This window comes from Phyllostomus hastatus, unplaced genomic scaffold (genome assembly GCF_019186645.2).
Source record: "Phyllostomus hastatus isolate PE091 unplaced genomic scaffold, TTU_PhHast_1.1 phas_contig_195, whole genome shotgun sequence".
NCBI classification, from domain to species: Eukaryota; Metazoa; Chordata; class Mammalia; order Chiroptera; family Phyllostomidae; genus Phyllostomus; species Phyllostomus hastatus.
Window position 1 is genome coordinate 3,861,544 of NW_025333706.1, and position 12,413 is coordinate 3,873,956.

The 12,413-nt window shown below is 39.7% G+C and overlaps 1 pseudogene; it reads left to right on the plus strand.

The window, feature by feature from the left end:
• The first annotated feature begins 5,665 nt into the window (after nucleotides 1-5,665).
• On the plus strand, nucleotides 5,666-6,065 carry LOC123815553 (annotated as a pseudogene).
• Nucleotides 6,066-12,413: the final 6,348 nt, after the last annotated feature.

Here is a 12,413-nt window from a genome sequence, read left to right on the forward strand (position 1 = left end):
TTTGATTCTATTTGGGTGTAAAATGGCACCTCATTATGGTTTTGGTTTGTGTTTCCCTTATGACCTACAATATTAATAATCCTTTCATGTGCTTGTTAGCCATTTTTACATTTTCTTTGAAGAAATGTCTATTTAAATTATTTACTCAGTTTTTAATTGTATTATTTCTGTTATTGTATTGTATCTGCTTTGCACTTACAACAGGTAGTTATATAACTTCCTTCAGTTCTGTCGAATTACTTTTACTTTAAAAAGAATTTAAAAATATATGTTTATTGATTTTAGAGAGAGAAAAAGGGAGAGAGAAGCATCAGTCAGTTGTCTGCCGTATACTCACCAACCAGGGAATGAACCTGCAACCTAGGTATGTGCCCTGACCAGGAATTGAACCCATGATATTTTTTTAAATTATATTTTATTGATTATGCTATTAGAGTTGTCACAGTTTTACCCCCTTAGCCCTCCTCCACCCAGCAGTTCCCTGTCCCTTAGGCAATCCCCACACCTGTGTTCATGTCCATTTGTCATGCATGTATAAGTTCTTTGGCTACTACATTTCCTATACTGTACTTTACATCCTCATGGCTATTCTTTAACTATTTTTACTTCTTAATCCTTTCACCTCTTCACCCCATATACCCTCTCCTTTAGCAACCATCAAAATGCTGTCTGTATCCATGATTCTGTCTCTGTTCTTCTTTTCTAGTTTGCTTTTTAGATTCAATTGTTGATAGATATATACTTATCGCCATTTTATTGTTCGTAGTTTTTTTTTATTAAAGAATATTTTATTGATTATACTATTACAGTTGTACCAACTTTTTTCTTCCCTTTACCCCTCCTGTACATCCCCACCCTCCTGCATTCCACCCCTCTTAGTTAATGTCCATGGGTCATACATATAAGGTCTTTGGCTTCTCCATTTCCTATACTATTCATAACCTCCCCACTGTCTATTTTGTGCCAGAAATTGTTTTTCTTATTCTCTGTACTTTTTCACCCATTCTCCTGTGCCCCTTCCCCACTGATAACCCTCCATGTGATCTCCATTTCTGTGATTCATTTCCTGTCTAGTTGTTTGCTTAATTTGTTTTTGTTTTTGATTTTTAGGTTCAGTTGTCAATAATTGTGAGTTTGTTGTCATTTTACTGTTTGTAGGTAGTTTTTTTAATATATTTTATTGATTATGCTATTACAGTTGTCCCATTTCCCCCCTTCACTCCCCTCCACCCTGTATACCCTCTCCCACCCACTGTAGGTAGTTTTGATCTTATTTTCCTCAGATGAGACCCTTTAACATTTCGTATAATAAGGGCTTGGTGATGATGAACTCTTTGAACTTGACCTTATCTGAGAAGCACTTTATCTGCCCTTCCATTCTAAATGATAGCTTTGCTGGATAGAGCAATCTTGCATGTAGGTCCTTGCCTTTCATGACTTGGAATACTTCTTTCCAGTCCCTTCTTGCCTGCAAGATCTCTTTTGAGAAATCAGCTGACAGTCTGATGGGAACTCCTTTGTAGGTAACCCTCTCCTTTCCTCTTGCTGTTTTTGAGATTCTCTCCTTATCTTTTATGTGGGGTAATGTAATTATGATGTATCTTGGTGTGTTCCTCCTTGGGTCCAACTTCTTTAGGACTCTCTGAGCTTCCTGGACTTCCTGGACTTCCTGGAAGTCTATTTTCTTTGCCACATTGGGGAAATATTTTATTGATTATACTATTACAGTTGTACCAACTTTTTTCTGGGGAAGAAAGTTGGGGAAGTTTTACTTCATTATTTGTTCATATAAGTTTTCAATTTTGTGCTCTTCCTCTTCTCTTTCTGGCATCTTTATGATTCAGATGTTGGAACATTTAAAGTTGTCCCAGAGGTTCCTCAGCCTCTCCTTATTTATTTTTTAATTCTTGTTTATTCTGTTCCAAATCATTAATTTGAGTCCCAGATTCCTTCCCGTAACTGTTGGTTCCCTGTATATTTTCCTTTATTTCACTTTGAAGAGCCTTCATTTCTTCCTTCATTTTGCGACCTACCTCAATAATTTCTGTGAGCATGCCGATTACCAGTGTTTTTGAACACTGTCTGATAGGTTCTCTATCTCTTTGTCACTTAGTTCTTTTTCTGCAGTTTTGATCTGTCCTTTCATTTGAGCTATATTTTTTTGTCTTGGCGCACCTGTTATGTTGTAAGGGGCAGAACCTTAGGTATTCACTAGGGTGGGGAAACTCTCTTTGTTACAGTGTAGCTCTGTAAGTGGGGGAGTGGTCCAAGAGGAAACAATGCCACTTGATTGGCTCTCACCCTACTTTCCATCACTTCCCACACTTCCCACAAGCGATTGTACCCTTTCAGGTGCTAATACCCAGGTGGGTGTGTTTGTGTACATTCTAGAACCCCATAGGGCTCGCCAATGGACTCACCTGGCCTCTCCTATGAGACTGGGAATTTCTCCCACTGCTGCAACCTTCACAGATTTTTATAGCCAGAGGTTTTGAGTCTTTAGTTTCCTGTGCTGAAACCCTGGTTTCACAGTCTGTCTTGCTCCCCTGTTATTCCTCCCAGCTTATCCATGTAGAAATGTGGGACCCCCTCAGTCATATAGCCCATACCTCACCTGCATGATCCAGCACTTTGCCACGCATCCTCCCTGCCCAGCTGCTTATCTACAGCCCTCCTACAAGTCTGGATGAATGTTTCTTTAACTCCTTGATTATTGAACTTCCATGTGGTTTGATTTTCTAGCAGTTATAGTTGTTTTTTGTTTGTATTTTAAAAGACTTTGTGTTTATTTATTTATCGTATTTTTTTTTAGAGAGAGGGGAAGTGAGGGAAAAGAGAGGGAGAGAAACATCAATGTGTGGTTGCCTCTCACACACCCGATACTGGGGACCTGGCCCACAATGCAGGCATATGCCCTGACTGGGAATTGAACTGGTGACCCTTTGGTTTGCAGTGCAGTGCTCAATCCACTGAGCCATACCAGCCAGGTATTTTTTGTTTTGTTTTGTTTTTAAATTGGTTGTTATACTTCTTTTGGTTGTGTGAAGAATTGAAGCATTTCTACCTATGCCTCCATCTTAGCTGGCTTCTTATTGTGGTTTTCTTATTGTTTATAGTTTTCTTTTTCTTTTTCTTAAATAAGTCCCTTTAACATTTCATATAATAATGGTTTGGTGATGATCAACTTCTTTACTGTTTTTCTTGTCTGGGAATCTCTCTATCTGCCCTTGGATTCTAAATGATAGCTTTGCTGCATAGAGCAATTTTGGCTTTAGGTCTCTGCTTTTCATGACTTTAAATGTTTCTTGCCAATCCCTTCTAGCCTGCAAAATTTCTTTTGAGAAATCAGCTGACAGTCTTATGGGAACTCCACTGTAGGAAACTAACTGCTTTTCTCTTGCTGCTTTTAAGATTCTCTCTTTATCTTTAACCTTTGGTATTTTAATTATGATTTGTCTTGGAGCCCGCCTCTTTGCATCCATCTTGTTTTAGACTGTCTGTGTTTCCTGGACTTGCATGTCTATTTTCCTCACCAAATTAGGGAAGTTTTCTTTCATTATTTTTTTAACAGATTTCCAATTTCTTGCTCTTTCTCTTCTCCTTCTGGCACCCATATGATGCAAATGTTGGACCTCTTGCAGTTGTCCCAGAGGCTCCTTACACCATCCTTGTTTTTTTTTTATTCTTTTTTCTTTTTGTTTTTCTGATTGGTTGTTTTTTTGCTTCTATGTTCCAAATCATTTAGTTCATTCTTGGCTTCATCCACTCTACTGTTGTTTCCCTGTAAATTGTTCTTTATTTTGATTAGTGTATCATTCATTTCAGACTGGATCTTTATTATGCTGCTAAGGTCCTCACTAAGTTCCTTGAGCATCCTTATAACCAGTGTCTTAAACTCTGCATCTGATAGATTGCTTATCTCCATTTTGTTTAGCTCTTTTTCTGGAGTTTTGATCTGTTTTTTCATTGGGCCATGTTTCTTTGTCTCCTCATTTTGGCAGCCTCCATGTGTTTGTTTCCGTGTATTGGGTATAGCTGCTATGTTATAGCTGTTACCCTTTCTTGGTAGTGTGGCTTAATGTAGTAGTTGTCCTGTAGGATCCAGTAGCACAGCCTCTGCTTTCATCAAGCCGAGTACTTGAGGTATGTTCTTTGTACAGGTTGAATATACCCTCCTCTTATAGTTGAGTGTTGATTGCTGTTGCCAGGTCAATGGGATGAATTTACCCAGGCTGGTCAGCTAAGGACTGGTTGTGACCACTGACTGCCAACGTCTGCCTTCTGTGGAGGATCAGCTTACTGGGGCAAGGTGATGGTGCTCCAACATGGTCTGTAGCTGTCCACTAGGTGCACAAGCTCTGAGGTTTTCCAGGTGGTTCTGGCCAAGGTCAGCCCCACCCTGTGTTCTGCCTGGGGCCATATTGCATAAACTATGAAGATGGTTCCTGCTAGTACTGGGCCTGGGGCACTTAGCAAGATTTAGGGGTCCTGGGGGCTTGCTGAGGCCAGCTGTTGCTTGTTTGATAAGATTTAGGAAGTTGTGAAGCATGAGCCAAGACCAGTCATTCATATGGAAAAGCTACTGTTAACAGCTTGGGTGGGACAAACAATGTTAGCCAGGTTGATGGAATCTCAGATATGGCACCTGCCTGCCAGTTCTGTGGCTCTGTGGGGAGAGGATTCAGAAAAGGGACAATGGCCTCTGCCCACATTTCTCTCTAGGAGGAAGCTGTCCCCCAGCTCTCCCCTTGATATCAGACACTTCAGTGCTTCCCTGTATACCACTGATGACTTTCAAGTTGCTACCCCGGTGCGGGAGCTCAGAGGGAGTGAGTCTGAGTAAGCCTTTGTGTGGGTTCTTTAAGAGGAACTGCTTGGGACTCCAAAAGTTTTTTCCACCAACTCAATACCTGCTGGATTTTGCAGCCAGTAGTTATGAGGACTTATCTTCCTGGCACTGGAACCCTGGAGTGGGACCCTGGTATGGGACTGGGACTCCTCCCTCCCAAGGTATCCCCTTCAAATTTTTACCCACCACATGGTGATGTGGGACCAGCCTGTTCCACATCTCTGCCCCTCCTACCCATCTGGATGGGTGTGATTTCTTTAATTTTTTAGTTGTCAGACTTCCATTCAACTCAGTTTTTGATGGTTCTGAGTGATGGTTGTTCTATAGTTTAGTTGTAATTTTGATGTGGTTGTGAGGTGTATGATTACCTACACCTCCATCTTGACTGTAAGTCCTCAAAGCCGCGATATTTTGGTATATGGATGATGCTCCAACCAACTGAGCCACACTGGCCAGGGCTCTGTCGAATTACTTTTAATGATACCTTTGAATATTTCCTCTATTTAGATTTTTTGTTTCTTCCTTTGAATAAATATCAGAGCTCCCAAATTTATCTTACATGTCTCTCAGTTTGACTTTATTCTCCTTACTTACCTTCTTTTTTTCTTTTGTACCACACACTGGGAGAGTATCCAGATGGATGTTCCAGCTCAGGAATTCACATTCTAGATATGAATATTCTGTTACACAACCTTGCATTGACTTTTAAAAATTGTCATATATTTTTGTTGTTAAAATATCTCATTGTGAGGGGGTGAGCCCCGGGCACAGAGTCCATGTGGGCTCAGTTTCGGCGCAGTGCACCGTGGGGTCGCCATGGTGGACTTGCAGCAGCTTCGTTTACAGGAGGCAGTGGACTCCATGGTGAAGACTCTGGAGAAAGAGAATATCCAGAAGATGCAGGCCTTCATGTTCCGGTGCAGTGCTGGCTGTTGTGAGGACAGCAAGGCATACCAGTGCATCGAGTGCTACCATGTGCCTCTGGCTCAAGCCCAGGCCCTGGTTACCAGGAAGTTGGAGAAGTTTCAGGACCACCTGGCCCGATGCACTATGCATTGCAAATGACAAAGCCAAAGATTCAACAGATGCAGGGAGTAAAGAGCTTCAGGTGAAGCGGCAGCTGGAGAGTTGTGTGACAAAGTGTGTGGATGACCATATGAGCCTCATTCCAACTATGACTAAGAAGATGGAGTCTCTCTCATCCATTCAGATATAGAAGCTTTTGCCATTGGCCATTGTGACTGAGGGCAGGAATCTATTTAAAATGAATAATGAGAATTTTGGTCTTTTAAGCAAAGTTTGTGAATGAAGAAATTAAGGATGGCAGCAAGGTTAAGGCATGAATCACTTGCCTCTGGACACTGATTCTTTTATATTTTAATCCTAGAAAGTGCAATGGAAAAAACTGGTGCTAAAATTTGGGTCAGAGAGTTTTTGAGAGCCTAAATTTTATGTGGCAAATGCTTACTCTGGCAGCAGGTATTTCCCTCAAACCAAGACAGAGCCCTCGGAAGTACCAACAAGCTGACAGGCTCCTCTCACCTGTCAGTGATCTGGTGGAATATGAAGAGAGGTGTTTCTCTTTGTTGTCGACCTTCTGTTTACCATAAGCATCACCACACCATTTTTGATAAGCTGTATAACAAAATCCATGAGGTCACTAATTTAGAAAGGGAAAAACAGTTTCTGGGTATTTGTTTTCCTTGGTTTTGTTGTATATACAAGGGCATGAAGTTGATTAATATGTGGAGTTGGAAGAGGTAGTTTGGATAAGATCTTTGAAAGCTTCCTTTGGATAGCTGTTTCTATGCATCAAGATGTAGATGTGCACTTCTTAAATTCTCACACATCTTTCATCATGACATCTTTCATGATGTCACCCCTCCACTACCAAATACTACTTTTGCCTGGGGGCTTTGCAAAGTGTAGTGTTCCAACCCCAGCTCTGGCACCTTACTGTTTTGATAAGGACCTTGTTATTTTTTACCAACTTATTACTTGAAATAGTAATATAGCCATTCTGTTTGCTGTTTCAGGACTATGATACATCATGACATCTTTCAGCTTGGAGATCCTCCAGAAATGTAAGAGGCAATGTCATGCTGAGTATGGGAAGCAGACCTTCCTTCTCACTGGCTGCAGTGATAAGCCCTAAGCCTGTCTTCAGCAGAGTGACAGGACAATCTTGCACTGGTATTCTACTTTGAAGGGAGAGGGGTTTTTGATTGTGCTGTATACCAATATCCAGGAATGAACAATGAAAGAGGAACTGTTGACTACTTAATTAAGAGAGTTATGAAGTACTGGGTTTGGAAAAAACCTGGTTTTCAGGGATGAAACCTAAACACAGTATTGCTTACTTAGCATCCTGAAATAATAGAGCCCTACTGAGACAATCCTTTGGCAATAGGAAGGTCAAGGTAGAAAAAGTAAGCAACTCAGGTGAGCTGTGGCTCCTTTAGAGCAAAAGAAGAGCTGCCTCTCCCCACCCCTCCACTACCAAATACCACTTTTGCCTGGGGGCTTTGCAATGTGTAGTGTTCCAACCCCAGCCCTGGCACCTTACCGTTTTGATAAGGACCTTGTTATCTTTTTACCAACTTATTACTTGAAATAGTAATATAGCCATTCTGTTTGCTGTTTCAGGACTATGATACATTTTCCTAGTGGTCTGGTTTTAAAAAATAAATAAACTTTAATTTTCTTCCAAAAAAATCTCATTGTTTTATATTCATAACAGCCAGTTCTTCTTTCATGAGGCTACATTTTCTCTTAATTTACTCATGTGACTGATATTTAATGAGTACCCACTAAAGTCTAAGGAGCTAAGGACAAAGAAGTGAACAAAACAATAAAAAATCTCTCTCTTCCTGATGCTTATATTCTAAGGGAACCAGACAGAAACAAAATAAAGACAAGTAAGATATATGGTACCCCAGGGGGTGGTAAATGCTAGAGAAAAAATTAAAAATGAAGAGACATATAAATTGTCAAAAGGGTGGAAATTTTAGATAGTATGACTATGGAGGCTTACTGCGCAGCTTTTACTTAAATACTAACTAGTCAGTAATGAGAGAGGTAGGCATGCAGATGTCCAGTGGATACCTTTGTCCTTTTGTATTCCATACTACAAGAATTTCTCAGCTTCTATGAACTTTGTAAGTAGAGGATGCAAAGACCCTGAGGTTGACACAGTGGGAGTGGAGCAGGAGGTGAGGCTAGGAGTGAGGAGGGAACTGGGTTCTATGGGACTGTGGGTCCCCCTGAGGACTCTGCCCTTTCACAGATGACATGGAGCTGTTGGAGAATTCTGAACAGAGGAATGATGGACTTGGACTTGCATTTGCCAGGACTGTTTGGCTTGCTGTGTTGGAAATTGAATGTTAGAAAGCAGTGTATCGGCCAGTGCCTGACCAGGAAAAATCAACCACTCCAGGTTGGGAAAAGCAAAGCTGATACCTGCTCTGAGCCTAGCCCTGCTGCACATCAAATTTGCTTTGCCTCAGGTTCTTCAGGTACCTTTTAATGGTAGCTGCTGCTTAGCAAGCACTTCTGCTCAGGTACAATCAGCCAGCACCTAGCTTAGTTTCATCCTGCATCTTCCTTTGTGACATAAGACCCATGTATAGACTTTTCTGTCCACACGCTGCTGAAAGACTAAGATAAAAATGCCAATGGCTCTGATGATGTAACATCATTGGGGACCTTGACCAGAGCAGTTGTGATGTGTGCAGTGGCATAGATGGAAGCTGATTGGAGTGGATTGTAGAAATGGCAGAGGGCATATAGACAAGTCCATTGTCTCCTCTGAGCATACAGTTATCCTCAATTCTGTGTTTACAAGTATTTGATTTAGTAACTGTTTTCAGGAGCATCAGTTCTTTCATGTGCTGTTTTTTCTCAATGCCTTGATGGATTTTTGATTATATGCTTGATGTTTATAATTCTGTTTTTCTTCATATGCTGAATATTTTATTTCAGTGTTTTCGCCAGATGAGTGTTGCTTTTATTGGTGTTAAACAATCCTTTTTGCCTCATTTAGTACTTTGTGTCTACATTCTATTTTGCTTGCTGTTTATAGTTCTTTACCTCCTTTGTAGTTTTGTGGCTAGATCTGTACCCTTGTAACTTTTTTACGTTGCAAAATGTATGCATCCAGTTTATTTTTACTAATAGCTAGGTATATCAATATGGGAATGATGTATTTATGATGTAGTCATGTAAAAATTTTAAGTGCATAGAGCTACATGATGTAATATAGTGTGCACCTACATATACTGTCATGTAAGTGCTTGACATTAAGCTTTTGATAGTGGAGGCATTGATTTCAAAGACATCCATCTGGACTAAACATACTGCCAGCTACATGATGTGGCTACTATAGAGTGACAATCAGATAAGGCAGTAGGCTTCTCCCAACCATGAAGGTCCCTCCTTCAGAAAGCCCTGGGTGACAGATAACTCACCATTTGAGTAACTCTACCTCTGTTTTCCTGCACCCTAATTTCTGCTCTCCTGCTTTAAGTTTGTCAGTAAGAGTGAACTCAAGAAGCTAGAAAACCCACCCTTGAACCCTCATAAAGATAGAGCTCCAGGTTCTTTCACTTCCTCTCTCTCCTCCACTCCCTCACCCCATGACCTCACTGTGTCAGGCTCTTGGGCATGCTGTGTACCATTCACACCCTGGGGTTGATAAATCTTAATCCACAAAATTCCCTGGTGGTTTTGCTGAGGTGCATCTTAAAATCATAATAAGAACCACAAGTCCCTGCTGCTGTGGCTGAGTGGATTGAGCACCAGACTGAGAACCAAAAGGTTGTGGTTCGATTCCCAGTCAGGGCACATGCCTGGGTTACAGGCCAGGGCCCCAGTATGGGGCATGCCAGAGGCAACCACACATTGATGTTTCTCCCTGTCTCTTTCTCCCTCCTTTCCCTTCTTTAAAAATAATAAATTAAAAATAAAACAAAAAAGAACTACAAGGGCTGGTCCAGCCACAACACTGGCCCCAGGGGAAGAAATGTCTGTGGGGGCTGCCACAGATAGTAAAGTCCAAGTGAGTGCTTCAGGCATTCCTAGCTGAGAACATCACTGTCAATAGGCTGGGACCCACACAACATGTACACACAGGTATTATATGTACTAAGATTAAACATTTTTTCATTTATACTGTTGGTTACTTGTGGCATCTTTCAAACTGAAAAACTGTGTCTTTCTTCAGTTCTAAAACAATTCCTCTGAGTATTTCTTTGACTATTTCCTCCTCATTATTTATGTCGTCTCTTTAAAAAGTTCCTACTTCTGAGAGAAAATAATTGCAGACTATGCATCTGAGAAGTTAACACCCAGAATACATAAAGAACTCCTACAAGTGAACAACAAAAAAGCAAACAACCCAGTTAAAAAATGGACAAAGGTTTTGAGTAGATATTGCTCCAAAGAAGATATACAAATAGTCACTAAGCACATAACTACTTAACTACTTAATTATACACTTAACAGTGTTTAAAATGTTAAAATGTGTTATGTATATATGTTTTACCATAATAAAATCTCCATTTTTATTTTTATGTGTATGTGTATCTTTTATATAAATTAACTTTTTCCCAAAATTTTAATTTTGTCCTTTTTTCATTCTGGTAAAATTCTTGATGTTAGTATTCTAGTCCAGTAATTTTATAGTTTTGTCTATTTGGCCCATCATACCATTGATTTAAAATTTTATTTCAGTGATCATTTTTAACTTGTAGGAATGTTAATTATTTAAAATTCTAGATGTGGAATTTACTTCATTTATTCATCAACATATATTTATTGATCATTTTCTTAGGCACTGGAATATAGGAATGCACAAAATAATAGTATGGTACCCTTTTGGAACTTACATAAATATCTAACCATGGGTTTAATGTTATGAAATGCTACAAAGAAAAGGAAAGTGCATTTAGAGACAAAGGATTAGAGAGTAGACAGTGAAGGCCTCTCTCAAGAGATATTGTTTGAATAGAACTTTTCATGAAGTGAAGGAATGACACTTATGAATGTTTGCTGAATGAGTGATCCATGCACAGGAAAGTATTTGGACAATTCAGGAAACACAAAAGATGTGAGTGTGGCTGGTGTGTGGTGAGTGAAAGTTCTGATTTAATTAAACCCAGGTGTAAGAGATGGATGAAGTATGAAGTTGTCACCTGAGGTGCCACTTGAAGGTAGTGCCAGTAGGATTTGCTGCTGTGGGCTGGGAAAGAGAGGGGTCAATGATGCTCCAAGGTCTTTAGCTTAAAACCCTGAGAGCATAGCATTCCCTCGTTTGGGAAAGACTGAAGGAGAGCAAGTTTGGGAGTGGATGTTAGACATCATCATGGAGGTGTCCCATTGGTGGGTGGGTGGGTGTTTGGATCTGAAGTTCAGAGAAGAGGTCAGAAATAGAAGTATAAAAAATTGGTAGTCTAGTGACTAGATGCCATTGTAAATCACAAGGAAGGGTATACAGGTACAGATGACAAGCAGCACAGAGGCTCTGACTGGGACCTTTCTCTCTAGATATATTAAGTACATTTACTTTACAACTGTCTCTCATTTTTTCTATTAACCATATTTCTTGAGATATTACTTCTATTTGATCACATCAGATATTAATTTATAGTATATTTTTAAAAATATTTCTAAACTTTTAATTTTTTTCCTACCTTGGATGGCTCCCCCCTTACAGAAACTGAATACGGTAGATGTTAATATAGTGATATACCTTACTATAATCTTTGGAAAAGACTTTTCATGATTTTCCTAGCTCTTAAGTATGAAAGGTCATCTGAGTCACCACTGAGTTGAGAAAAGCCTCATGAAAGAAAAGAAAGAGAGAAACATGAAAGAAAAACACAAAAACAAGAAATAAAATGAACTTGACACAACTGCCTTGTTAGTTGTGACAAATGTGCCTTACTAGTGGAAGCTGTTAATAACAGGGAACTTGTTCTGGGTTGTACAGGAACACTGTGTTATCCTCACAATTTTTTCTGTAAGTTTATTTTATTTATTTATTTTTATTTTATATTATTTATTTATTTAAATAATTAATTTATTTTTATCCTCATTTGAGGACATTCTTTGAGGATTTTTTTATTTTTCCATTTTTAAAAATTTTATTGCTGTTCAAGTACAGTTGTCTGCCTTTACCCCCCACCTCTCCCTGCCACACCAGCCATTCTCATATCCCTCCTGATTCCATGCCTGCTTTGTTTTGTCCATGTGTCCTTTATAGTTGTTCCTGAAAACTCTTCACCCTTTCCCCCCATTATATCCTCTCCCATCTCCCCTCTGGTTACTGTCAGATTGTTCTTCATTTCAATGTCTCTGGTTATATTTTGCTTCCTTGTTTGTTTTGTTGATTAGGTTCCTGTTAAAGGTGAGATCATATGGTATTTGCCCCTCACCACCTGGCTTATTTCACTTAGCATAATGCTCTCCAGTTCCATCCATGCTATCTCAAAGGGTAGGAGCTCCTTCTTTCTTTCTGCTGTGTAGTATTCCATTGTGTAAATGTACCATTGTTTTTTGATCCATT